Source organism: Juglans regia, unplaced genomic scaffold (assembly GCF_001411555.2).
Source record: "Juglans regia cultivar Chandler unplaced genomic scaffold, Walnut 2.0 Scaffold_5959, whole genome shotgun sequence".
In the NCBI taxonomy this organism is placed as follows: Eukaryota; Viridiplantae; Streptophyta; class Magnoliopsida; order Fagales; family Juglandaceae; genus Juglans; species Juglans regia.
The window spans coordinates 1-202 of record NW_023360826.1 but is presented as its reverse complement, the minus strand read 5'-3'; the positions used below and the strand labels follow the sequence as shown (position 1 = coordinate 202).

The 202-nt window shown below is 49.0% G+C and overlaps 1 non-coding gene across 1 annotated transcript; it reads left to right on the top strand.

Moving 5' to 3' along the window:
* The first annotated feature begins 81 nt into the window (after positions 1–81).
* On the top strand, positions 82–200 carry LOC118345955. The gene has a single exon (XR_004799380.1). It is a non-coding gene; the product is annotated as a 5S ribosomal RNA (ribosomal RNA).
* Positions 201–202: the final 2 nt, after the last annotated feature.

The following is a 202-nucleotide window of genomic DNA, read 5'->3' as shown; positions in this document are numbered from 1 at the left end:
AGATCTCCGATTGGATTGGGATCGGAAGGACGCTAGTATGTCGCTCAAGGATTATTTGAATTTTAAGTAAATAGTTTTGATGGGTGCGATCATACCAGCACTAATGCACCGGATCCCATCAGAACTCCGCAGTTAAGCGTGCTTGGGCGAGAGTAGTACTAGGATGGGTGACCTCCTGGGAAGTCCTCGTGTTGCACCCCTC